This window comes from Callorhinchus milii, unplaced genomic scaffold (assembly GCF_018977255.1).
Source record: "Callorhinchus milii isolate IMCB2004 unplaced genomic scaffold, IMCB_Cmil_1.0 Scaffold2, whole genome shotgun sequence".
Taxonomy (NCBI): Eukaryota; Metazoa; Chordata; class Chondrichthyes; order Chimaeriformes; family Callorhinchidae; genus Callorhinchus; species Callorhinchus milii.
Genome location: NW_024704743.1, coordinates 67,903,028 through 67,930,861, shown reverse-complemented (window position 1 = coordinate 67,930,861; position 27,834 = coordinate 67,903,028). Strand labels below are relative to the sequence as shown.

The following is a 27,834-nucleotide window of genomic DNA, read 5'->3' as shown; positions in this document are numbered from 1 at the left end:
TGAACCATCAACCAACTTTCAAACTTAATTTTTATAAGTTAGAAACTTTTTGGATTTGGCTCGATTGCAACCAGATTTATGCTGCACCCAATGGCACTGGATTCCAAAATTGCTATCTAAAAGTAATTTTAGGAGGAATCAATGCTCTCAGAGCTATGTTTGTGGATTTAGCATAGATTCAAAGTTATATAAATGCATTCATGTGTTATACAACTTGTTTCCAACATGTTGCCAGTATTTATCTGCCTTGCTAGAAAGTGCATGATTTGACCTCTACTTTTCTTTCCCTTTCCCCAGGGAAGCAATTCTAATTGGATGCTGGGTTATATTGCTAAATCAGTTGAGTTCAAATCCACAGATGTCACACGCAAGCTAAGTAAATCTACCCTGACCAGAAGACTAGAGTTCTGCATATACTTGTGGTGCCGTGATAGGGTCCAAGCAGTGCAGTGCAGAAGAGAGTAATGAGGATTATTTCCAGAGATACAGGAATGAGCTATGAGCAGTGATTAGATGTGCTGGAGCTCTTAGAAAGGAGACATCTCAGAGGAGGTTTTATAGAGGTTTTGGGATTGAAAAAGTAAATTCAGAACAATGCACTAAGACAATAGAATAATAAAAACAATAATCTTTGCATTTAAGATAATGCCTTATCAAATCGTTGAGACATCTCAAAACGCTTCACAGAATATATTGTAAAGTAAATTGACTGCATATTGTGGGTGAAACAAGAACAAGAGAAGATAGGTTTAGAGATGCAAAGGGCAATTCAGGACAGATACCATGAAGTACTTCTTTACCCAGAGGGTAAATAACAACTGGATTCTGTTACCATCAAGGGTGGTTAAGGCCAGGACACCGGATGCATTAAAAAAAGTTTGCGTCTGTGATGGGAAGACACCAGGATGGGTATTCTGGAAGGATGAGATCAAATGGGACACGGGCTTTCTTTATCCAAACCAATCCTGTGATCAAAACTCTATAGCTTCTATTCTCTCCCACACAAGCTCCACACACCATTATCCCTATGCTTGCCAAACTCCTGTAGCTCCCAGTACCCAGTGAACCAATTTCAGGATTCTTATCTTGACTTTCATATTGATGCAGGATGTTCCCCCAATTCTCCTGCCTTTACTTTCCACTTTTCTTTCTCCTGTCTACTGCCCATTCCTCCCTCCCTTCCTCCATTCCACCACTGGTAGCCAAGGTTTCAGGCAGTAAGCCCCCATTCTCTGGAACTCCCTGCCCAAATCCCTTCACCTTTCACTTTCTCTACTTATTATCCTTACATTTAATATCATGCCTTTCAAAGCCCTTCACAGGCTATAATGTTAAGTGTAGTGACTGTATATTTTCTAGATGAACACATTTTGATTTTAAATGGGTTCATCAATGTATTCTACAAAATCTTCTGAGAATTTTAAAAATTGTAAAAATCTCTTTACTGCACCACTTGTCCACTCTCTCAAATTCTCCCTCTTTTCATCCCTGCTCAGTAAACCCTACAGCCCCTGTGACCTATTATTTTGTGAAATGCTTTGTGATCTTCATCCTATGTGAAACATATTAAAAAGCACACATCACTATTATGTCCACTGCACAATTCTCTACTAGGAGTTTACTCTGTAGAGAAAGACGTGCTCACATTATAACACTCCACATGCACCAACATCTCACCCACCTGGACACATTTTACAATGAAGATTTGGGGAGTTGAAATACAGGTCAAATTATTTATCATTCCCAGTCTAGTCCGATACTCTAATGCAGTGCTGGGGTGCTGCATTGTCGGATATTTCATGCTTTGGATGAGATTTTAGACTGATGTCCATCTGCTTGTTCAGATGGACGTTAAAGGTTCCACGACACTATTAGAAAAGAGAAGTCATATCCTGGTGTCCCAGCCCTGTTTGTGGGACATTACTGTGCACAAAATTGGTTGCAGAGTTCACCTACAAATGCACAGTCGCCGCACTTCACAGTAAAATCCTATGAAGAGTTTCGAGATGATGCAACAATATAAGGTGCTACATTAAATGCAAGGATTATTATTATTTTCATGACTAAATCAGTCAAGTTAAAAAATTATCTGTTATATCTGAGTTTTTCATTGCAGAAGCCTTTATTAAACCACCACAATTTGAATCCAGGAGAAAACCAGTAAAGTCTTATTGTTGTTCCTCCAGCTCATTAAAACTTAATGAGATTCAATGATGCTTGGGAAGAACTATGGCCTGACTCCCAGTGCAGATGTATTGAACACACAGATATCCAGGGAAGCAAACAGTTTGAAGTTTGTTTGATTTTGTGTGTTGAAGCAGAATTGATTGAGGAGAGAATTCTTCATTTCTGCTGCAAACCTAGGACTCAGTGACATCCACATTATATAATATGTTTGATATTTTGAGTAGGTTGACAAATTCATGAAAATCTGCGTCCATAACTTGTTTTTCATTGCACTAGAATCACTAGAAGTTATTTGCAGAGAATCAATTGCATCGCTCAATACACGTTCAAAGAGGAAAGTCTTCAGGTTCGATCTGAAGTTGGGTAAAGAGAGGGCAATGGATTGAAGCAGAGACTTCCAGAGGTTCAGGCATGTAGTGGCTGAAGGCACAGCCAGGGATAGTAGAGCAGAGGAGTCGAGGGATGCGCAAAAGCCAGCTAGTGAAGGCTTTAAAAACTTTTAAAAGAGAATCAAACATCTGAAAAAGATAAATACAATGGAGTATTGAAAAAGCAGTGGGACTAAACAGATAGCTCTTACAGAGAGCCGACAGAAACATGATGGGTCAAATGGTTGTCTTCTGTACTGAAATTTTATTTTGATCTATCCCTCTCCTTGAATCCTTTAATCGATTTCTTAACTGTGATGTTCCAGGAAAGTGCATTCTGAAATCTTCACACTGTGGGAGAAATGAATTAGTCCACGGGGGAGTGGGGAGAGAGGGGGCATCTAAGTTTATTTTATCAATCCCCTTTATAATTCAGAACACCTCATCTGCAGCAGGCAGATTCTTCCTCTGTTCTGTGAAGCTCTGCCGTGGGATTACTTATGCTGTATTGAGTGCAATCGATGAAGAAGAGAGGTTGAATCCTCACCTTTAGGCACAGTAGGCATTGATTTGTAGTTGTAGCTGTGCTCCACAAACTGATTCCTACCCTGTTCCCTGGCTTTTGGTCTTCTCTGCTGTACTTATTTCCTGAGGTGTTTACTTGTCATATGTTTCTTCCTTTCTCCTGATTTCATCAGATATTGATTACATCAGATACATCCTTCAGCTCCTTTGATTCAAATTTTTAATATTTTTCAATTTTACACAGAATTTCAGATCTCTTGTTTCTGATGCCTTTTAGTACCATAATAGCCATGGAATTTCTACAATCACATATCATCAAATATAAATCAAAATGTCTTCAGCAATCAATCAATCAATCCTACAAACAAATAGGTTTGTTGATCCTTGCATTTGGTATAGAGCCTATCATGACGAGAAAACATCCCTAATCCAAAGCACTTCACGGGATATACTGTAAAGTGCAGTGACTCTGTTTCGTGAGTGAATGCAGCAGCCAATTTGTGCACTGCAATAGCCCACAAATAACAATGAGGTGAATGACCAATTTTATTGGCCAGAACATCAGGAGAAACAACAACAACAAGATTACATTTTTTATAGCACCTTTCATGTCGGGAGGACGTCCCAGTGTACAGCATTTCAGACCCGAGCTGGGGTCAGGGGGGGAGAAGGGAGGAGAGGGGAAGGGGGGGGGTGACCAATGGCATGGCCGAAGAGGAGGGTTTTGAGGCAGAGTGATTGGGGGATGGAGTTCCAGAGGTTGGGGCAGAGTAGCTGAAGACTCTCCTGCCAATGGTGGGGCGGGTGGGTCGGGGGACGTGGAGCAGGCCAGAGCCGGCTGAGCGGAGGGAGCGGGCGGGTTGGTAGGGGGTTAGGAGGTCACAGAGGAAGGGTTGAGCAAGGCCATTGAGGGCTTTGTAGGTGAGGACCAGGATCTTGAACTGGATCCTCTGAAGGATAGAGAGTCAATGGAGTCGGGCGAGAGTGGGGGAGATGGAGTCATGGAATTTGGTGCGGGAGAGGACACGGGCTGCAGAGTTCTGGATTATCTGCAGCCTGTGGAGGGAGGAGTTGGGAAGGCCGACAAGCAGGGCATTTGCATAGTCGAGCCTGGAGGTGATGAAGGCATGAACAAGAGTTTCAGCGGCCTGAGGGGTGAGGTAGTGGCGGAGTCGGGCGATGTTATGGAGATGAGTGAAAGGCCGAGTGGGTCATGGCTTGAATGTGGGGAAGAAAAGACAGTTGAGGGTCGAACAAGACACCAGATTCCTGACTGGCTTGGTGAGTTGAAGTGTGCAACCATAGAGGTTGATGCTGCCAGAGCCTGAGGTGCTGAGGCGCTGACGCGAGCCAATCGGGAGGGCCTCAGTCTTGTTCACATTCAACTACAGGAAATTTGCCCTCATCCAGGACTTGATGTCCGACAGGCAGTCTGTCAGGACAGCAGTGGTCCTGGAGTTGAGGGTGATAAAGATGTGATAAGGCGTTATATGAAATGCAAGGATTATTATTAAACTGTAAAATGGATTGACTGTATTTTCTGTGCAATGTACAGTAACCAGTTTGTCACAACAATATCCCACAAATAACCAATGAGTGACTAATGAGTGATGAGTGATTTTTTAAACTGGGGGATAGTTGGACAAGTTACCAGGAGAAACACCCTTCTGCTTTTGAATTTTTCCATAGGATCTTTAACATCCACTTGAACAGGCAGACTTGGTTTAACATCTCATTCAAACAACGGCACTTCCAGCAACACATGAAAACTCCTAGCACTGCATTGGAGTGTCAGTACACAGCTATATATGAGCTCTAAATCCCGATGTGGGGCTTGAACCCATAACTTTCTGATTTAGAGGTGAGAGTGCTACTGATTGAACCAAGCTGACGCATGAGGAAGTCAGGAAGGGAAAATATTGGTTGAAAAACTTGTGCCAAAATGAACATAGCTTTAAAATCTAATTAAATAAACACATTCATTGTTTTGTAGGCAAAATCATTTTCATCTAATTCCTTGTACCTAATAGAATTTTTCTGCCTTGTATTACATTATATTTTACATTACTGTGAGACCCACATGTAAGGATTAATTTTGTTTTAAATGAGAATTTCAGGTGGCTTTTTGTTCTCATCATGTGGAGAAAATATCATAGAGGGGTGTGGAAAATTGATTACCTTGCACAGAAATTCTTGACACTTCCATCAGTCTTTTGTCACTTACATTGTGTGCTCATTTCCAATAGAGCTTTGCTTTACATATTGCTATCCTTTTCAACAAATAAAATGAATGCTGCATTTCAAGCAATAATAAGCAGCTATGTAGCACTCTGTTAAACAAAGCAGGCAGATAATAATAAAAATAATAATCCTTGCATTTGATGTAGTGCCTTATCACATTGTCGAGACATCTCAAATCACTACCCATGATATACTTTTCTATATATTTTTGCCCACAAAATATACAGTCAATTCATTTAACAGTATATTCTGTGAAACACTTTGAGACATCTCAAAGATGTGATAAGGCGTTATATCAAATGTAAGGATTATTATTATTATTAAACTGTAAAATGGATTGACTGTATTTTCTGTGCAAAGTACAGTAACCAGTTTGTGCCCCCACACTCTGGAACTCCATCCCACGGTCCCTTTACATCGCTTCCTCACTTGCCTCCTTCAAGACCTTTCTCTTCGACCGTGCCTTTGGTCTCCCTCTAACATCTCTGACTTCCCTCATTCCTACACCACCCCCCTCCCCCATGCTCGGGCCCCAACATCTGACTGTTCAGCGCTTTGGGACATCCTCCCGATGTGAAAGGCGCTCTATAAATGTAATTTTGTTGTTGTGCACAACAATATCCCACAAATAACTAATGAGTGACTAATGAGCGATGAATGATTTTTTAAATTGGGGGATAGTTGGACAGATCACTGGGAGAAACTCCCTTTTTCGAATAGTGCCATGGGCTCTTTAAAGTCCACCAGCACAGGCAGAGGTTTAATGTCTCATCCAAAGAACAGCACCTCCCGACAATGCAACACACCCTCCAGCATTGCAATGGAGTGTCAGCATTTGATTCCAAGTCCCGATGTGAGGCTGACTTAGAGGCCAGGCTGGCACAGATGAGCGGAAGGAGAAAGAAAGCAGATTGAGTCCTTTTCATTGACCTGCCTAGCTTTGGTAACCTGCACAGTGTAGGCAATGTCTGCTGCTCTTCTTTTACATTATGGAAGGAATCCTTCAAAATCCCTTAGATGGATACCCTCTGAGCTGCTGCACTGAACCCTGAGATTTGAGGACCATATCCATTGAAACAAGGTAATGAGAATCGCGACATGTGAGTTCTTGTCTGTGATCCATTCCTTCGTCTCACTGCTGTCAGTCTTGAAGTCCTGCATTAAAACCTACATCTTCAACCGTGCTTCCTTCCTTCCCCATCTCCTCTCCCTCGCTCGGCGTCCTCCCTGGCATTGTAAAGCACTCCAAGAGATTATTATACCTGAAGGACACTATATAAATACAAGTTTTTGTTGATCTGTCATAGCGGCAGGAGGATTATTGTACTTCAAATAAAAATGAATTGCCTTCAACTGGTAGTGAATGTACAGCCAACAATGTCAGGAGAGGAACCATACTTGTCTTATGTACTTTTTAAATCAGTGCCAAATTCATTGTATATCGTTTTGTTTCTTGTATGTTCTTTCATGGACGTTTTTACACCTGCTCTAATGCAAATGCATGTGGTGTCATAATATTCTTAATTTTTATTTCTTTCTTCAAAATCATGGGTTTACGTAAGACTGGGCCATAAATCACCAGTTGTTAAAATCTCTTAATGGCACAGTGGACTGCATGTTTAATGGGCTAGGAGGGAAAGCAGAGACAGCATGTGTCATAAAATGTTTATTGATGTGCGTTGCATTTTGGAATCCAAAATGAATCCTGTTGGGAGCGTCTCAAGCTGTGATGTGGCCTTGCCTCCAAATCATTTTATAGGTCAATAATTTTTGATGCAGCTTTGGCACCGTCTGCTTGATCAATGGTGTACTGAATTCAGTTTGAACGATCTCAAGTAACCCTGGCATGGTTGATGCTAAAATTCAGTCAACAGCAACAATAACAGAGTAGCGTCCCAGAGCACTTGATCGTGGCAGAGTATGATTCTGAGCCGAGGGGAGGGGGAGGTGACTGTAGGCAAGGTCGAAGGTGGAGGATTTTACGAGCAACCTGAAGATGGGGAAGTAACTGGCAAGGTGGAGGGATAGAGGAAGATTGTTCTAGAATTTGGGGGTGTAGTGGCTGAAAGTGCGGCCACTGATGGCGGAACGGAGGGCATGTGGGACATGCAGCCAGTTGAGCGGACGCAGCGGGTAGTGGGTTTGGGAGGTACCAGCTCAGAGCGGTAGGGAGGTGCCAGGGCATGAAGGGATTTGAAAACAACAACAAAAAATTACATTTGTATAGGACCTTTCACATCGGGAGGACAGTCAGGGATTTAAACCTGAACAGAGGGTTGGGATCAGGAGGAGTGGAAGGCAGGGTGGGTAGAGGTGACTGAAGGCACAGGGCACACTCGAAGAGGAAGGTCTTGAGATATATATTGCAGGAAGCAAAGGAAGGAGGCTGAAGGCCTGACTGCCGATGGTGGGGCGGGCTGGGCGGGGGACGTGGAGCAGACCGGAGCCTGCTGAACGGAGAGAGCAGACAGGTTGATATGGGGTTAGCAGATCACAGAGCTGAGATGGGACAAGACCTTTGAGGGCTTTGAAGGAGAGAACAAGGATTTTGAACTATCCACTGCGGGATGGGGAGCCAATGGAGCTGGACGAGGGTGGGGGTTGACAGGGTCACAGCCTGGTGCAGGAGAGGACACAAGCTGCAGAGGCCTGGATGATCTGCAGCTTGTGGAAGGAAGAGTTGGGAAGACCGACAAGCAGGGAGTTGCCTTTTGGACTGTTACTTCTTAAGTGTTTCTGGTCACAATCTGGGAAATATTTTGAATCTTCAAAGTATGTCAAATTAAGCGAGTCTAGCCGCTACCCCACGTAAAGGGAACTATATAAATGCAAGCTGTATAGCAGTAGTCCAGACATTGATTTCACACCATGGTGGATATAAAAGCTCAGATATTATTCTCATGTCTGTTACAGACAATGTTGTCCAATGGATCAAAAGGTGACAATGTGATGGGACACATTTCCAAGAGTTTTAGCTGCAAAATATGTGCAACTTCCAGTGTGTCTCTCAATATTAGAGAAATAAGCTATGAACAATGATTAGACAAACCAGGGCTCTTCAGCCTTGAAAGAAGATAACTCAGATAAGATCTCATAGAGGTGTATACAATTTTAAATGGGATTTAAAAGATAAACCCAGATCATTACTTTGTGATGCGGCCACTATTTGTGATCTGTGAAAAAGTTACACTGCTCCCAGGTTTTGTCAGTAGAATGTCCCATGTTAGTGTAGGAGCTGCTCAACAAAACCTTCTTCATCAAAATCCAAAAGATTTACACTACACTTCTTGCTGATGGGCTAGCTTTAGATATTGTTACCACAGTCCTCGGGGTCACATGATTTGTTTTTGGTATTCTTGCGATGAGATATACTCTGTCACGATTTTTTAATTTTTCTGTATTTACTCTTAGTTCAAATATTATCAGACAGTTCCAGCCTTTTTTCTTCTGCTTCCTCAGTATACCACAAGTCAGGTATATTGTGTATATGGAGATTAAATGAATGCCTTTGGTTATTTAAGCAATGGGAAATTCGAGCGTTGTTGGTCGAGCTAGTGCAGAAGAGCCAAGATTCCTCAATATGCTGCATGGAGCCATACACAAGTCAGACCTTCTACTAATATCCAGGCCATTCCAGAAAAACTCTCTCAAAAATGGACTGTTTTGCATCCAGAGCTTTATGTTGGTCTGTGCTGTCTCCCTGCTGTGAGAGAACCAACAACCAAGTAATTGGGAAGCTAACTGCACTGCCACATATTCATCGAAGGCAGCAACAACAACAACGTGCATTTGTATAGCCCCCCCCACTCATCGGGTAGTGCCTCAGAGTGCTTAACAGTGGTAGTGTTGACCCAGGGAGAGAGGGAGGTGATCGTAGGCATGGTCAAAGAGGAAGGTCTTGAGGTGGGATCTGAAGACGAGCAAGGAGGGAGCAAAGGAGAGGGCAAGGCAGATGATGGAGCAGAAGGAACCAAGGGACTGAATGTCTTACCAGACTACCACAGTAAATAGGTTCAAATATCACAGCATCAATAAAACAAATCCGTTAACCAAAGAGGTTGAGGTAATTTGAAAATACAATCTATTTTTGTAGAACAACATTAATCCAAAAGTCCAAGTAGAAATTCTATCCTTTTTACCCTACCATCCTAGGTACTTTTAAGAATAAATAAATGATGAGCTATGGGCAATGTTTTTCAAGGAACGGTAATAGAGAGAAAAGATCTTTTCTCTTTCTTTCTTGTGTGGAGCCTCTGATGTACAAGTTCAGGGACCAATGTGCCTTTTGAATATAAATGACCAAACAAGGTTTTGTTTTGCTGTCTACCGCACACTAAACAGAATTTCAAAGGTAGAATTTTTTACCCAACTACGAATTTGTCCACAAAACACGCAGTTAATCCACTTTACTGTTGTGTTTCTCCCACAAAGTACTCAGTCAAATCCACTTTGCAGTATATCCTTTGAAGCGGTTTGACATGTCTCAAAGACTTGATAAAGGGCTATATCAAATGCAAGGATTATTGTCATTATTATTTAAAGTATATCCTGTGAGATGTCCTTCTGATGTAAAAGACACGATACCAAAATGTAAGGATATATATATATGTTTACATATATATATGAAAACTATTCAAGTGTCACAAAAAGTAGTGCAAAATGGATTATTTGGATTAAGGTGGCTGATAAAGGTAGAGATAGATGACAATTTTTTTTCTCTGGAGAATCTGACTATCTCTTTTTTATGAGTTGTCCTAAAAACAGGCTCCTTTTACAACTAGAGTACCTCTCCTTGGAAGTTTAGTTATAAATTCTGGTTTTGTTTATCCCAGAGCTGCAAATAATAATCCCTCCAAAACCAAAAACAATAATAAATTGGTCATTTTCAATCTACGACTCTTTGTGGGATATTGCTGTTCGCAATTGGCTGCCGCGTTCGCCCACAAATATATAGTCAATTCACTTTACAGTGTGTTCTGTGAAGCGCTTTGGGACGTCCTCCTGACATGAAAAGCTCTATATCAAATGCAAGGATTATTATTATTATTATTATCACCTGGAAAATGTTCTAACCCCCTTGTTTCATAGAGCTACCTTAATATGATATAGGCCTTTAACCTCCAAGCTTCCAATGTTGTGCTGTTCGGTCTCCATTTACTTGTTATCTACAGCACTAGTGCCAACTGAGAAATTACTGCAGGCATTTGCTGTGTCTATGTTGTTTGAAAACCTTGACTTGTGACTTGCTTTTTCGGATAGAGATGAGATTGTGTCTCTTTAGAAGGTACTTAGAGGGTAGCTTTGTGGAAAAGTACATACAATCAGTAAAACACTTGCCTCACTTCAAATTTAAAAAATGGAAAATACGAGATCTGAAGAAGGGACAAACCATGCACTGGGAGCAGTGTGCTGCCTCCTGATAGTTGCTCATGAACACCAACGTTAGTTAGAGAATTACGCACTTTAGTCAAATGCCTTCATTGGCAAAGTCATATTGTACATTTGGGAATTAGGATAGCATGAATATGCCTGAGAGGCCTTATATATTGATAAAATTGATGTTGTTCTTTAGCAGGAATTGTGAGCACAGGACGTGACACGTGACAGGAAACATGAATTATTCACGAGTATTGAATGCAGATAATGGGGAAAACCAATGTAAATAATAATAATCTTTGCCTTTGGTACAGCGCCTTTTCACGTCGTTGAGACGTTTCAAAGCGCTTCACAGAATATATTGTAAAGTGTGTATATTGTGGGTGAAATGCACATAGCAATATCCCACAAACAGTCATGGATTGAGTGACCACATTTATTTTTGAGGGATTTTTACTCCTGGAAAGCAATCCACCAATCAAGTAATAACCGGGTTTGTACTTACTGCTCGGTGAACTGAGGTGTGTGGAGTAAGGAAACTTGCCTAAGGTTTTGCCCGCCCGGGAATCAAACCCAGGTCCCCTTGCTTGGGAGACGAGCGGGCTAACCACTACGCTATGGGACTCTATCACTGTGAAGTCAAACCATCTTGCTAAGCTTCCTCCTATTTTCCTCCTTTTGAACAAGCCAGGACAGTGCAATAATTGGCCTTCCTCCCCCTCCACCTTTATTGAAACCCTGATAGAGGCAGACTTTCGCTTTGGTGCAGAGTTTCTTTTTTAGTAGAAAATGAAATCCAGCATTTTGGGACATCCTCCCAATGTGAAAGGCGCTATATAAATGCAATTTGTTGCTGTTGTTGTTGACATTGTGATCATGTTACTTAGTGATTGACAGATCAAGTGCATTGTTCCTCTTTGTTATTTCCGATTGCAATGAGGGCCACATTTGAAACGCTGTGGTAAGGATGAATTGCTTTGCTTGGGTTGGTCAGTTTGCTTCAAAATAGCCATGGAGGCAGGTGCTGAACAGGTCATCAGAATATGTGGCCATAGTAAAATTAAAGTTAATTTGCCACTATCATTTTTAATATCAGGACCACTTTCTACAAATAAACAGACCATAACTTTCATCAATTTAATCTCTCCCTAGAGGTCTTTTGCAATGTAGCTGGTTGCAGGTACAACAACAATCTTCTTTGTATTATAGCCTTTTTCAGGCTCCGCTCCACAGATAAAATTCCCCAAATAAAATTTCACAACTCCAGTAATTCTGTATTTTCTCTTCAGCGCAGCAAATTTTAATAGGAAATTGTGTTATTTGATTTGTTTATTTCTAGAGCCTGCATTTGACGCCCACAGACACAAGGTTGATACATCAGTGTGCTGTCAGGCAGGCAGCCTGTCTAACATGAATTGCTTGTGAATTTAAGCACCAATGGATGCCAAATCATGCAGTATAGACATGTCCTACTTGATCCTTTTGTTAATTGAATAAATTGGAAGCAGAAGCTTGTGTATTCGAGCAGGCCAGTGAGGTGATAACATTCGCCATAACCAGGCAGTACAAATAGAACTATGGAGCCTGAATTCTTTTAAAGCATCTTATCTTGTTGAATTGTCTCAAAGCTCTTCAGAAGTAATTACTGTGAATTGTAGTGACTGAATTAGGAGGCCAACACAGCAGCTATTTGTACCACCAAGGTCCTACAATCAGCCATGAGATGAATGATCAATTTATTTAGAGAAATGTTGATTAGGGCACTGCGAGAAACTCTCCTCTTTTTGAATAACATCCATCTCTTCCATCCAATATCAAATGACCAACCAATAAACATCCTCCTTGTGGGGAGGAGGTAAATGGGGTGTCCTTCGTGCTGAGCTAGCACCAAGGCGGCATGCTTGCTAATAGAAATTGAGTCTCAGTAGTCTAGTTTCTAAGCCGGACAGATCAGTACTCCAGGGCATTGCTGGTAAAAGGCCAGCCAGCCTCGCACATCAGCAGGATGCACACAGTCGTTGGGGCAGGGATTTTTTCCACTCAACATTTGTTACATCACTTCCATGGTATCAAGTCCAGGCTAGATTACTCCAATTCTTTGCTCACCAGACTTCTCCATTCATCCCTCCACAAGCTGCAAACCATTCAGAACTCTGCAACTTGTGTCCTCTCTGCGACCCTATCACCCACATCCATCAGTGGCTCCCCATCCTCCAGAGAACTGAGTTCAAGATCCTCATCCTCACTTTTAAATCCATCACGGTTTTGCCCTATCCTACTTCTACGACCTTATTAAACCCGATCGATCCACCTGATCCCTCTGCTTGGCAGGCACTGACCTGCTTCATGTCCCCTGCCCTGCCTACCCTACCATCAGTGGTTGGGCTTTCAGCCTTTCTTCATCCACTCTCTGGAACTCCATCCCAGTGGTCCCTTCACCTCACCCCTTCCTTCGCCTCTTTTAAGTTCTGTCTGAAGACCTTACTCTTTGACCGCGCCTTCGGTCATCTTTCCCTCTCACCCACTCCCCTTGTCCCCCATACTTCCTAAATCAACCCCCCAGCTCGGGTTCAAGCCCTAGCCTGCCCAGTGTCTGGGGACATTCTCTGGGCATGAAGGCTCTATATAAATGCAATTTGTTGCTTTGTTGTTTACCCTGCAAGCAAAGCCTAAGATGGCCCTAGATGGAGAAACTCCTGGAAGCTTGCCAGACAATGGCAAACTATGCAGTTTAGCCCCAGTGCACTCTCTGGAATTTCCAAGCCGGAGCTCTTGCCAACCTGTGCCTAATGTGGTTTGGAAGCAGGAAGCAGGCTATGTTCCTCCAGGGAGAGAGTGTACAAGTTTGAGTACACTTACACATGATAAGTTTCCCTGTGTGTCAAAACACCACCAACAATAAAATGACATTTGTAAAGCATCTTTCATGTCGGGAGGACATCCCAAGGCTCTGAACAGTCGGGGATCAGGACCCGAGCGTGGGGAGGGGTGCAGGGTTGGGATGAGGGAGGGCAGAGAGGGCGTCTGAAGGCATGGTCGAAAAGGAGAGTCTTGAGTCGTGCCTTGAAGGAGGCAAGAGAGAGATCAAGGTGAAGGGATTGTGACACCTGATGACTGGAAAACAAAGTAATCACTTGGATCCTCTGTTCAATGTCTTATCAAAGAGTCAGTTACCTCCAATAATGCAGCGTTTCCTCAGTACTGCACTTGAGTGTCAGCCTTGACTATGAGTTTCCGAGTCCAGACATGGAGCTTTCAACCACCACTCCAGGAGAGAAAAATATCAACTTAACCAAACTGGCACAATGCAGTTTACAATTTTACTCTTTCAATATAAACTAATTTAATGTTAAATTAGGCTTGACTATGCAAATGCCCTGCTTGTCAGCCTTCCCAACTCCTCCCTCCACAGGCTGCAGATAATCCAGAACTCTGCAGCCCGTGTCCTCTCCCGCACCAAACTCTGTGACCCCATCTCCCCCACTCTCGCCCGACTCCATAGGCTCCCTATCCATCAGAGGATCCAGTTCAAGATCCTGGTCCTCACATACAAAGCCCTCCATGACCTCGCCCCATCCTACCTCTGCGACCTCCTAACCCCCTACCAACCCACCCGTTCCCTCCGCTCAGCCGGCTCTGGCCTGCTCTACGTCCCCTGACCCACTCGCCCCACCATTGGCGGGAGAGCCTTCAGCCACTCTGCCCCCAACCTCTGGAATTCCATCCCCTAGTCACTCCTCCTCGCCCCCTCCTTAGCTTCCTTCAAGTCCTGCCTCAAGACCCTCCTCTTCGACCATCCCATCGGCCACACCGCCCCCCTCCCCTCCCTTACCCCCCGAACCCCAGCTTGGATCTGAAATGCTGTACTTAGTCCAGCGCCTTGGGACGTCCTCCCAACTTGAAAGGCGCTATACAAATGTAATCTTGTTGTTGTTGTTGAAATGATCGTCGAGCTGACACTCCAATGCAGTTCTGGAGAACTGCTGCACTGTTTGAGAGGAGAACTGCTGCACTGTTTCCAGAGGAACACTGAGTAATGTGAAATATCGCTTTCTGTGGCTGGGGAAGTGAGAGGGAAAACAGTGAGTGGGGATTGAAGTAACTGCAGTGTTTCAGCAACATATCTTTAACTGGTCATTTTTCCTCTCCCCACTGTCCTCTGCACCTGCCTCCAGCTTGGGTGCTCATCCAACACAGTGACGTGTTTTAAGACATGATTGGTATATTCCAGTGATGTGTTAGCACAGCTAATCTCTCTGCAGACTAAAAGCATCCAAGGTTCAATGCTCCACACTATCCAACCCTACCAAGTAAATTTGAGAGTTAAATTTCACACACGAGACAATAAGTTCCAAGATCACCTAGCTCAGGTATTTTCTGCCTTAAATACATTTAGGATTCCTAAGCTTTACCTATAATATATAAGAATAATAATCCTTGCATTTGATATAGTGCTTTATCATGTCGTCGAGATGTCTCCAAGTGCTTCACAGAATATACTGTAAAGTGAATTGACTGTATATTTGGGCTTAATATATTACCTATTTGTCCACAAAATATACAGTCAATTCACTTTGCAGTGTATTCTGTGAAGCGCTTTGAGACGTCTCGAAGATGTGATAAGGCGGGCACTGTATCAAATACAAGGATTTTTTTCTGTATACCTTGTGCTTTCATGTATGTTCAGTTTATATGATTTCAGTGCACTTTAATAGTTTTTGTAAATTCTAATTATTTTCTGCTATAAAAACAGTTTGAAGTCAACCAGTGATTCGTACAGCATATTATTTCTATTAACTGTCATGAAAATAAAGGATAAACAAAATTTAATGACCTATTGTACTGGGTAATATTCCCTGTTTTATATTGCATCCAAGTACTTTTTCATATCGTGTTTCACGGTATAATTATAAAAAGCATCTGCAAAGGTTCTTGCAACTTGGTACAAGAATAAATAATTAGCTCTACATTTTTTCAGATACTTTACAATTCACGTCCAGTATTTAGAAGATTGTTTCGTGTGATGTACGCTGGGGTTCGAGTTTAGTTTGATCTTCAAGGGATGCAAATCGATATTTTCTTCCTCTAAGCCACTCCGGATTGGATACATGCCACGTTGATCACCATTGCTCCCCACACTTGATTACGTGAGAGAGCACGAGTGTATTGTATCAAACACCAAGGATCAGGTGAATACTTAACCATTTGCCGCTATCGATTTGGATACCCTTTTAAATGTTCCCAACCTACATCCAGTCACCTGAAAGGGTTATTTATTTAAAAATGAAAATGCATGCTACAGGAAATGTAAGCCTCCTTTTCCTCCACACACGTATTCAAAATATGCACTGCCACATATTAAACCTTATGCCTACAGGGACTGTGTGACTCAATCAATCAATTGGTAATAGCCACTTCTTGATTGTCATTAACGTAGGAAAACTAGTGGATATAGAAAAATCATATGTTCAGGATGACTCAACGTAGAAAATGTCTGTACATGTGTAAACAGACTGTATTCACTGAGGTTTTCAGAAATAAAATATTAAGCTGAAACAAATGCAGTGACAGTTCTCTTGAGCCCTATTTCTGTGCTGCAGGGTTTTAAATTGATCTGTATTCAGAAGCAAGTGTTAGTGTTACTCTTATGTATTGCCCCAAATGAACCTCTCGTCCAGAACACAAAAGCAAACAAGTCATTTAAACAGCCAATCTTGTTGCAGCTTTTCCCAAGTGAGGGGCACTATATAAATGCAAGTAATTGTTATTCTGTGATACATGCACACAATTTCAGAAACCTCCAAGTTGTTTACAATACTGTTGCGTTGTCTACAAGCAATAAGAAGTGGAGAGGGGGATTATAACCCTGCACACATCCAAACTTACTGGCATCACACAGGCGAGAATTGAGTAAATAGACAGATACATTCATATTGGTAACTGTGTCAGTTATATAGTGAATAAGAGATACACAAATATGATCCTTCATTTTATCTTTTTGAATTTCTTTCAGATTTGTTTTGTTTCTATGGCTCTCTTTATCTAAGATGGGCAGTTCCTTCAAAGCAGCAAGAGTTTTGTAATCAATCTAGTGTGGATCTGTTGCTACAGCCTGTGATTGATACAAATGGAATCACTGTATTTAAGGGAAAACTTGATGTGGAGATGATGAAGAAGGGACAAGAATAAGAGGAGTGGAAGCTCCTGTAGAATATAAACACCAGCATGAACTCGTTGGGTCAAATGGCTTGTTTTTGTACTTAATCACTCCATGTAAACTTTTTCACATTTGTTTGAACTGAATATAATTTCTTGGGATGTATGCCTAAATTTCACATTTGTTTTGTTTTTATTTGATAAATTTCTTTACATCACAAAACCCACGCCACCATTTCTAGGGTGTTAACACATTTACTTCTGACAAACATCTGCAGAAACGTAATGGGAGGACCGCTGATGGTTTAATACATCAACAGGCTGAATGTCACGATGTGATAGAACATTGCAATTGTTTCTGTCATTTCATCTAGCGTAAATGATTTAAGTGTTGTTTGACAACTGGAGTACAAAAATACATTGCAGTGACTTATACTAAGAAACAGGTAAATGGGTTTGGGTGACGTCCACTGATTTTGTATTTTGGAAGGTTTTACGTTGGAAAAATCATTGTTGGGGTGAAAAACATTTAAATTGATTTTAAGGGTCACAATTCATGTAGAACTATTAGTAGATTTTTGATTGCTAAGACATTTTGATGTACAGTATTGACAATCCATGCAATACAGGTATTGTAGCTTTTGTAAGCAGTGAAAGGAAAAAAAAAGGAAAATAATGAGTTCCACATACTATACAATGCTATGTACAGTATTTTTCAAGATGTTTACAGATTTGAACTTTCAACCCTGTGTTATACCTACATTTGTTGTTTGAGTTTTAACCACTGACTAACGCATTATTCATCCTTGAGCTGATTGGAGTGCTTTGGTTTGGCTTCATTGGTAAATCTCAAACTTGTTCAGAATTGACATGAGCCATTTTACTTACATTCCAGTGTGAATGTTTAGTCATAATGGAACAGCACAAGAAAATGAAGAGACAGAAACTTGGCTGCATGTTGCATATTTCGTCCTTGGTAATTCTTAAGACGTGTTGGAAACTTTTATGCCTGAACAGCACCTTTATTTGGCATAAAGGGAAAGTGCTAAAAAACTCTGAGAGCAGCTTCTTTTGATTTACATCCAAGGAAAACAGACAGTTGCCGAGTCATTGACTTCATGAGGAAACATGGCCTGTTTGGACTGATAAGATTCTACATAATACATTTATATCTGACAGAACATAGTTATAGTCCTTATTTTTTGTCCACAATTTTTTCTTAACTGTGAATGAAAGATAAAACAATTTATCATAAAGTGCATTTGACAGAAGTCCTTGTGTTCGAGCTTGATTCAGGATTTACAGATTTCTTGGTCAATTTTTTAGAATGCTTTTACAATTACCAGACATGCACTGTACAAAAAGTGGAGATGTACTGTAGCTGGAATTTAATATTGAAGGTTTGATCACAGACAGGTAGCTTAGCAAAATAAATGAATATGAATCGTAAACCCTGAGGCTGGATAATTAATTTTACACTAATTTAGTACGGTGGTCATTTCTTCAAGTGCAAATATATTAGAAATTCAGCGATTAAATAGATACACAGGAAAGTGATAACCCAGGTCACATCATTATCAATGCAGAAGAAAATTTAGTTTTTGCTGAATTAAATTTAACTTTGATTTCATGAAATTACTGTGAATGTAGAGACTTGTTGCCAAATTTAAGGGGAAGTTTGTCATAAAAAAATAAGTTGGGCATTGAAAGGAAATTCTAATTCCATTGCCTTTTGAGGCAATTTTCCTTGCAGGATATTTGAAGTCAGACATATTTGACAAAGTAGCTGTGTGGAGGCTCAATGATTCATCCTGAGTCAAAGGCCAGGATATGCCAGCAATGCTTTGCCTCCTACAGAAAAACTAAAAGCGTAGGCCATCAATTGAGAACCCATAAATGTGTTAAACTATTTTATTGCCCCAGAATGTTTTTATGTATTTAACTTTGGCACATTACTATGCCATAGTTCACTATGCACCAAAGTTTCTGGTGTAATAATCGTTACATTTGGCTAGTGCTTCAGGTGATTTAGTATAATATATAATAACTGAATATGTGACTTCAAAACATTCATCTTTGAACACACTTTCGGTCATCTTTCCACTACTCACCCCCTTTGCCTTCACCCCTAGTTTGAGTATTTAACCAGCAGTGTGAAGAGCTTGTTGTGAAAAGTGCTTAATAAACATTGTATTATGTATTATATATTATGCATTATATATTTTGTTGGCAAACACAGTAGCCAATTTTTGCATTGCAAAGAAGTGAATGATTGATTTCATGTAGGATAAAGTCTCAGGGATCTTCACAAAAATGAGATTAGATTTCAAACGAGAGATAAGGGAGAAAGAGGAGATGATTGTGCCACAAAATAATAATGAAATGCAAACCTTACAACATCCAAAGTACGATTTTATAAAAACAAATAAGAAATAAATAGCAAGAACAATATTTGCATGATATAACTAAACACAGAACCTGAATCACATTGCTTTAATCAGGATTACCATAATATTTACATATTTAGTTTCATTCTTGAGTGGATGTAATAAACATGACTAGCTTCTATTTGGCAGTCTAACATTTTGATAACGTTACTTAAGAGGAAATGCAATTTGAAGAACTAAGTCATGACAATCATGGTGCATGTATCTGAGCACAGTACGTGCGCAAACACAGAGTTAGCTTTCACAAGAAAGGATGTCCAAAGGTTTTACTGAATAATGGACTGAAATGTCCTGAAAATTTGTACTTATCCAAAGGAGTATTACATAACAATACTTCTTTTCAGAAAATACTCATCATATTGAAATATCTGAAATTCATCTTACACATTGAAGTGTAATGTTTCCTGTTATGTTGGAAATCATGACATCTGATCTGCACCAACAGTGCCTCGCACATAGTATTCAGTTGAACAGCCAATTCAATCTGGTATTTGCTGAATATGGGTGAGGGATTGGCCAGGAACATAGTTGATGAGATTTTATATTTTGCATTTTTGATAATGGTCAGCGATTTTAGGTTAGAGTAGGTCTGTCAACCAGCCGGGACAAAAAGGAGGCTTGCCAACAAAGAAACACATGCTAACTGGGGAAGTGTACCTTTGGGGCTGAGCTGATCCCAAGGTGACATGCCTGGCTAAGGACTACTGGAGTGAGTCAATCCTCTGTGGCAGTCACAGCAACCTAGTTCTTGAGCCAGGGGTTTCTGCATCCTCCAGGAATGACAGGTCAGCCAGCCTAGCTCAGCAGTAAGATTGAAGAAGCTGCACCATCACTAGTGGCTGCAATTCTTTGCATTTGGCTCTTGTTAACCCCGCAAACCAAAGCCCAAACAGGTAGGATGTTCCTAGTTGGTCCTAGTTGAACAAGCAGTGGGAAGCTGTGTTTCAGCTAGTTAAACTTCAGCAGTACCCTAACATGACATGTTGGGATCTCCATGACTTGGCCCTTGTAAACCTGTGCCTAAACTCTTCAAAATTACATGAGCAATCCTCTGGGGAGAGAATGCGTATTCCATACCAAACAAATGCAACATTTGTCTATACATATGTGGAACTCTCAGTGGTTTGGTTTGGAAACTGTTAAGCATGGTGTGAGCTTTCAACATGTGTTAGGCATCTGACTGTTAAGGAAGCAAAAGTCACAAGGCAGTGATGAATGAAATTATATTGAGATATATCCTGCACCAGGATCAATCAGTTGCAACACTCCCATACAGTTACTTTTTATTCCAAAAGTAAATCTTCAGTGGCTTTATTTTACACACTCCTGACATAGCTTTGGTTCAGCCATCTTTACTGTGAGCTTGTCTGGTTAGAAATACACAGGATCGATGACAGTGTGTTCAGAACCTTACGTTCTTGTGAAGAAAAACTGTCAACCTACCACTATACCTGCCTCTAGAGCTGACATATCAGCCAGGTAATCAAAGCATTTCAACCAGGAACACAGACAGCCGTTAGAATACTTTGTGAAAGTTAGGGACTCTTTGGTTTTCTGTGTTTAGCTTCTTGTTTCATTTCATTCTGTTTCTATTTACCGGTGGGTGTCTTGACAAAATAACATTGGGGTTTAATTTGCGAGTTTCTCCAGGTGTCCTGGCCAACAAACCCCAAAATAAAATTAGTCATTCATTTCAAGGCTGTTTTTGGGACACTGCTGTAATCAATTGAGCTACTGCATTTGCCAACAAATGCACAGTCACTCCACTGCATGGAAAAATCTGTGAAGCATTTTGAAAAGTCCTCCTGACATGAAATAATAATCCTTACAATCGATATAGTGCCTTTCATGTCATCGAGATGTCTCAAAGCACTTCATAGGATATACTGTAAAGTGGATTGACTGTATATTTTATGGACAAAACCAAGGCACTATACCAAATGCAAGGAATATTATTATTATTTTTAACCTTGCGTAAATGGAAAAGGGACTTGTAGATGCACTTAATTAATAACCAAGAAAAAAGAATGCAGAATAATCTGGAACCCTTCCCATTTGTAATTAGTCATATTTAAGGTTACCTGTAATTCCTTCTGTGCACATGGTTTACACATGGTTTACACAATTTGCAAATTAGATCCCGTTGGACATTGTGACTTCCACATGTATGTGAATGACACCCAAATCAACTTCTCCTTTTCCTCCAGCTGCGTCTCCCAGTCTGCTGATGTCCTGTCAGCTTGCCTGATGCCTGGACGAATGCAAATTTCCTGCAGTTGAACATCGGCAATATGGAAGCCATACTCTTTGGCTCCTGTCAACATCTTCTTTCCTGCGGGTCTTAACTCCTCAATCTTCTGGGCTCTCCCTCAGACTCACTGAACACGTGCGCAATCTAGATGTCATGTTCGATCCACAATTTTTTTTTTACCCCACATCCGTTCCCTGACTAGGACCACTTTTTTCTATTATTTTCACTACCTGGCTGGACTTTTCAAATGCCCTCCTCGCTGGTCTCCCCAGTTCCACCATACACAAAACACGATTAATTTATTAACATCACTATGCCCCAATGCTCAGGTAATCTCTCCCACAATCTCTCTGTCTTGCCCCCTCCCTCCCCACTTTCAAATCCCGCCTAAAGAACTTCCTTTTTGATTGTGCTTACGGTCACCTCCCCCCTCCTTCTCTCCCTGGCTCCGGGATGCTACCAGGCATGAAGGGTTGTTGTTGTGATTAAAGCAACATTTCTAATTGGATTACTTTGATTGTCTGATGCAAATGAATGTAGTAAGTAGTAAGAATATACAGAACTAGAAAAGACCATTGCAGTGTATCAGTCCTAAATTAATAAATATATTTTTAAAATAATCCCACACTACCTCTCATACCTCTCAGCAATTTCTTCATCAGGTAGCTACCTAATTTTCACTCATTTTTGCTGACTCGTTCAATGTAAGTTTTAGGCCCAGTTCATGAAAGAGAGATAGCCACTGACAGATCCAAAACAAAGAGAGGTTGAGAATGTGGAACTGACTGCCAGAAGCCATGGTTGAAGCAGAAACCATGAATGTACAGTATTTAAGAGTAAGCACGATAGATGCATGAGAGATAAATTTAAATAATTCTTAAATTTCACACAGCGCCTTTCATATCAGGAGGATGCCTCAAAGCATTTCACAGGATACACCATCATATGTAGTGCGCACTTGCACACAGGAGCATCCCACAAACAGTGATAAAGTGTACAATCAATTTTATTTGGGGTGTTGCTGGCCAGAACACTGGGAGAAATTCCCTTCTCTTTTCAAATAGTGCCATGGAATCTGGTTTCACATCTCGTGCAAAGGACAGCACCTCCGACAATACAGCACATTAGAAACACTGGAGTGTCAGCCTAAACAATATGAGTTCAAAGTCCCAATGTGGGTCTTTATCACAATCTTCTGATTCAGAGACAAGAGTGCTAGCATCTGAGCTCAGCTGACACACAAAGGGAATAGAGGGATATGGGGAGAGATCAATGTGGGATATAAACACTAACAGGGACTAGCTGGGCTTGCTGGCCTGCTTCGATGCTGTTGATTCTATGCAAAGTTCTAATTTCTCTCATGAGAAGTTTCTCTTTTGGTCAACTTTACTGTAATTTCAAAGCAGTGAAAGTCCTTTGTGAAATGTCTTCTAACAGTTTGCTTTCAAAAGTTCTTCAATTAATACCAACTACGTTTTCACACATATTTTGCTGTGCCAGCTGTTTTTTTCCCTGCAGAAATGGAATAGTGCCAATATTGACAGTTCTCCACGGATTTTTATTGAAACTCCTCGGTTTTCTAGGCAGCATGTCAGCCAGCATTGAGGCAGTGTTGACCTGTGAGCTTCAAGGAAGACTTTTTTTTGAGTACTGTACTCCAGAGCACTTCAAGTGAGTGGCTTGGGTCACACAGTGACAAGCATGTTGTCATTTTTATCATTTGGACAATTGAGATACAGTCTTGAATAATCTCTGGCTAGTACAGCTGAATACAAGTATACTCTTGATTCACACTTTGCATAATTATTTGCCATTGCAGTGACATGTCTTCCAATTTGTATCAAATGCTTAATGCTGAGGTCTGGGTTTCTTTTCCTCAAGAATTGCTTGACATCAGTTTTCAGTCTTTGAATACTTTGAGTGCTTTGAATGTTTGACTCAGCATCAAGATTAAAAGCTGAATCTATAAAAGTGACATCTAATAAATATGTTGAGAAATGGTGAGGAATATGTATATATTCCTAAATATGTTGGTTTAATGACAAGTTAAGCAAAAAGTTGTGAGTTCAAGACAGTTCCAGCGCTGTCCTCCCGACGTGAAAGGTGCTATACAAATGTAATCTTATTCTTGATGTTGCACATGAAAGATGAGTAAGCTATGTAAGTCATTGTAGTTCGGATGTAGAAGGCTCTTTGGCCCCTTCTGATCTGAATCAAGCTGGTTCTTAAATTAATACAATGTCCTCTACCACTAAGTTGATGGCTTTCAAATCCTGTCATCGGTTACAATTGAAGACATTACAGTATTAATGCTGCATTTATAATACTTGGAGCAAAGCCAATTTATGCCTTCTGTTTCACATTGCTTTGAATTAGGATAACATACCTTGCCGCAAATGTGGAGCAACAACAACAACAACAACAAGATTCCATTTATAAAGCGCCTTTCACGTCAGGAGGAGCACCAAAATTGTGAAGTGAATGACCAATTCATTTATTTGGGTTTGTTGGTCACCAGGAGAAACTAATGGGAAATCCTTTCATGATTAGTCTAAATGTTTTAAAATTGTCAACAAACACAATGGGATTGAAAGTGTTCCTGAGGAAAGTGGTAACATTACTGGCTCTAGCGTACACTGTGTCTCCAGCAGGAAACCCATCTTAGATGTCTGGCTCAATAAGAAGCATTTGTGCCTCTGAATCATAAGATGTTTGGTTCAAGGCCCATATTGGGACTTTGTACTCATATGTACAGTAAAATTCCTTGGAGATGTGTTGGCAAAATCATGAGGTTTTGTATTAAATGCAAGAATTATTATTATTAATGATCTTCTGTAAAAAAATTTTGGTAGTGTATTTAAATTTACAGAACTTTAAAGTAAACAGAACTTTTGCTGGCACACACCTGGATAAATTTACTCACCAGTAACACTGATGCACTATATCTTGTTAATGGTAAAATACATTAAAACAGATGAAGCTATTAAAAAAGCAACAATTACAGGAACCATTATGTTTGCACATTCAATCAATGGAACAATTAAATTTTTTTTTAAAAATCCATCTTTAATCCATCTTGACTTGTCTGCAATGCAACTCTTTTAACCAGGCTATTACTGAAAGATCAAATTGGGTCCACGTAGTTCTAATTAGTCTGCCTCTCTCTGCGTTACAAGATCACAAGATTGGTTGGGACTGAAGAAGGTCCTTCAGTCCATTTCAGTTCATCCCTCCAAAATATCCATCCTACTGTCCTACCATCAAGCTGTTTTCTCAGATCACTTACCTTGAAGATATTTCAAATTATAAATGTTGCCATTGTGGGATGACATTTGTGGTGCTTTCTAATTAATTTGCGTTCTAATTAGCACATTGATCGCATTATGAGGCAGAGCAAATTGAGTCCTGTTCCTAACTATTGTTGGTTCCAAGGCACCTGATTCCTAAGTGTTGAACTGTCTGTCACTGGGGAGAGGGGGCTGATGAGGACTGATCCAAATATGCAGGGTATTATAGCATTTACTGGAAAGATAGGAGAACTGTGGCATTATTTACTGTATGACTCCAGCATATTTATGAAGGACAGTGTGTGTTTGCCTTACACACACTGCATGCTATGATGTGCAGTTGTTCGGAACAATGCAGCAATTTTGAGGCTAATGCTTTTATTGCCTCCTGCTTCGATGACTGTCAATCAAATTGATGGACTGCTCAACACTAAACCTGCGTTTTCTGTCAGGCTGCTGAGCTTTTGTGAACTGAAAGTGGTAGCAGTTATAGGGCAGGGTGAGGATTGCAGCGCTATCCCTTTTCATCTGAAGGAAGCAGAGAAACATTTAAAAAATGGAGGGAAAAGGTAAATACAAAGATGTTAAGCCATATAGAGCAGACAGATACAGGTTCAAATCTAAGCCTATTCTGAGTCATCTGATCCTACTTTAGACAGGAGGGGAACATAGACAGAGTTCTTCTTCACAGCCAGAGACACTTGCTGGAAGGCATTTCTGTGAAGACAAGATTGTGGTTAGCTATGATGGCATTCTCCTAATGTCAGTGTTGCCCAGTGTCAAGCTTCACACATGACTAATGGCCATTTGAGTGGAGGGCCAACATTATTTGTTCAGTTGGTCACAATCTGGCCTCTGTGGATTCAAGACCCATGTCAAGACTTTGAACTCACAGTCGATGCTGACACTACAATGCAGTGCTGGGGGGGTGGGGTGTACATTTTTGGACGTGCGATCGTTCAAATGTGATGTTAAACTGAAGTACCGTCAGCCTATTCAGTTCAGGTGGATGTTAAAGATCTCATGGTGCTATTTGGAAAGAGAAGGGAGTTTTGCCTGTTGTCCTACCCAACAATCTCCTGAATAAACTCGCTTCATGGCTGATTGTGGGACATTGCTCTCGGCAATTGGCTGCTGCATTCATCTACAATACACAGTCACTCCATTGCATAATAAAACCTTGTGAAGCACTTTGAGACATTGCGACAATGTGATCATGAGCTATAGCAAATGCAAGGATTATTTATTATTTATTTATTTACACGGAAGGAAACAAGCCGAAAACCTTTATGAAGGGTGTAAGCTGAAGGAAGAATATTGGGGGACACAAATTACTGAAAAAAACACGTAGTAAAATATTTACCCTTGTTTGCTGATTTTAAATTACATTACCATTATCAAAAATATTCAATTTCCATTTTGCACATAAAAGTTTCTTTTAAGCACATCCAATGTGGTTTAATCGATTTGAACAACTTTCCTGTCCTATTGTGCCAAATATATGATTGCAGAGTCTATGAGAATCAGTATTCTTATTCATTCCTGGACTCCAGTGCAAGCATGTCAGTCATTTGGAAATAGAGTGTGGGTTGAGCACACAACTACGCTCAACTAGTGCTCAATTTCCAAATGACTGATGGTTCTAGATACCATCCTGGAACAAAAAGCTGCCAATCCCAGTTGCTTCAATGAAGCCACTCACTGACTGAGCCTGAGGCACATGTAGGCTTTGTGTTGACATGCTGACCTGTGTCATATCTCCACAAGAGTAAGGAAAAGCAATTAAAATCCTAACAAAATCCTTCTGCTACCAATTATTTTTTCTTAAAAAGAAACTTCACAACAACAACAATTTCCATGCATAGAGCACCTTTCACGTTGGGAAGATGTCCCAAGGTGTTGGATGGTGAATGGTTTTCACCTGAGCTGGGATTAGAATCTGGAGGGGTGAAGGCCAAAGGGGTTGGGCCTGGCCATGGGATGATGACCAAATGTATGGTCAAAGAGGGCCTTGAAGGAGGCAAGAGAGGGGGGAGGCGAAAGGGTTCTGGGTTGGAGTTCCAGAGGGTCCGGGCAGAAAGGCAGAAGGCCTGATTGCCAGGGCAGGGGACATGTTGCAGGCCAGTGCCTGCCAAGCACAGGGAGCAGGCAGATAGGTAAGGAACATGAAGATTGTTTAGAATTAGCAAGGAACATGCTTTATTTATTTCAAGTCTGCCATTTATGAACCATTTTGTGTGAGATTCCACTGAGGCACATTTCATTACAGTGCACAACAAAATCTCCAAAACACCTTGTTGATTGGCCTAGGAAATTAAGAGTAAACAGTGTGGCATTCCTTGATGAGTTCCTTAATGTAATGCCTAAATTAACATTGGTATTTATTTCATGCTGACATTTAAGGATTGTGAGCTGGGAACGTGAGCAAGCATTCATGGCTCATACTCAGTTTAATTCTGAAAATGCAAGTTACTACCTTGATTAACCACTGGAGACAAAGTACATCATGAAATACTCCTCCACAAAGCATGGGCATCAACAATAACAACATCAATAACTTGTATTTATATTGTGAGTAGCACCTTGGAGTGCTTGGGGCAAGACATCAAGGGCAAGACATGAACGCGGATTCAGAAGGGAAGGAAACAGAGGATCTTTATTAGGGAGCTAGGTCAAAATGGGGAGAGCTACAAAGCGGTATGCTTTGCTTACTGGGACCCTTCCTGTTCCTTGTATATATCAGTGAACTGTATTCACAGATCCAGTATAAGATAGTTAAATTAGCAGATGACACTAACTGGGAGGAATTGTGGAATCAGAGAACACAGCAAAGGTCCTACAGAGAGCTTAGCTTGATAGGGTTGGAGTTCCAGAGGGTGGGGACACATGGGCCAATAAATGGCAAATGAAATTTAAAACTGCATAAATACAAGATACTACATATAGGATCTAAGAATAGGAAACACAAGAACTCTATGAATGAATGGGGTTGAACT

At 40.8% G+C, this 27,834-nt stretch overlaps 1 protein-coding gene across 2 annotated transcripts in view; it reads left to right on the top strand.

Moving 5' to 3' along the window:
• LOC103187001 (contactin associated protein 2) overlaps positions 1–27,834 on the top strand; it is an 855,622-nt gene that overhangs the window by 116,296 nt on the left and 711,492 nt on the right. The gene's annotated exons all lie outside the window — the stretch shown is intronic.